Genomic DNA, 1,195 nt, shown 5'->3' with positions numbered 1-1,195 from the left:
CTGGACGTGGCATCAGTGCCACGGGCTGGGAACCACGGTGGGGTTGGATCCAGGGTTAGACTCGGTGATCTCGGGGGGCTTTTCCAACCCAGCTGATCCTCTGATTCTGTGATTCCGTGATTCCATGATTCCGTGGCTCCATGATTCCATGATTCCCTGATCCCTGTGCCCCCTCCCAGCCCCCCGTGACCCCCCTCTCCCACCCCAGCCCCGGCCCCGCACCTTTCCCACCCCGGCAGCGCCTCGTCCCCCGCGGGGCCGGGGCTGGAGCCGCCCCGCTGTTTGTTTGGCTCCCGGTTTGTGGTTTCCCAGCGGTGCCTGCAGGTCTGAGGAGAATCTGCTGCGAGAGGAGCCTCGCCCTGTCCCAGGCTCCGGCTTTCCGTGAGTGTGAGAGAGGAAGAGGGAGAGCAAACCCTCCGTGGGGTCACCCCCGTCTCCTGGGGGTCCTTCTCTGCCCTGCACAGGCACCAAGGGCTCCCAGAAATTCCCAAATTAACCCCGTGTCCTGGAAAAAAAAACCATCGACCCAACGAACTGAAAAGCCACAAAACAAAGGTACAGAATAAAATATTTTGATCAGTGTTTAAAGCAATTCCATGGCCTGAGAGCACGTGGGGAGGCAGGGATGGACTAGGGGCACAGGGAGGGGGTACTGGGGGGCTGATCCCATCCATGGATCCCCCCTGAGCCAGCAGAGCTTCTCCTGAGGGTGGAGGGAAGGAAATGACAGACGGGTGTCCTGGGGAGAGCTGCAATTTCCCGCTGCCTTTGTCATGTTCCCCGAGTTAATGAGCACTGTGCCCGCTCCCAGGAGCTGCTGTGGCTGGGAAAACACAGACCCGGGGAGGCTGGAGCTTTCTAGGACTGAGGGGAAGGCGTCTGGGAGGATGGGGTTGGTCAGGAGCCGAGCCAAGCACGACCCAAAGAAGTGGAGCTTTAATTCCGAGTTCCCGTGGACGCTCCGAGCTCATCCCGGGCCTGATTCACCTCCCCGTGGTGCCTGAGCTCAGCTTTGAAGTCCTGTGGCTCTGCCTCATCCCAGATCTTCTGGTGGGAGCGTGCGGAGTTCAAGGGGAGGCAGCTTTATTTTTTGGAGCCCAAGGAACCCATCCCCAAATCCTGGCTCCATTAAATTTAATGACAAAGCAGCCCCTGATGGTGCTGGGTCCAGAGCCCTGTCCTGTTATTTAGTCCT

Source organism: Neopelma chrysocephalum, unplaced genomic scaffold, assembly GCF_003984885.1.
Source record: "Neopelma chrysocephalum unplaced genomic scaffold, ASM398488v2 Primary Assembly neopelma1_118, whole genome shotgun sequence".
NCBI lineage: Eukaryota > Metazoa > Chordata > Aves > Passeriformes > Pipridae > Neopelma > Neopelma chrysocephalum.
The sequence above is the reverse complement of the archived record's forward strand: the minus strand, read 5'-3'. Positions refer to the sequence as shown.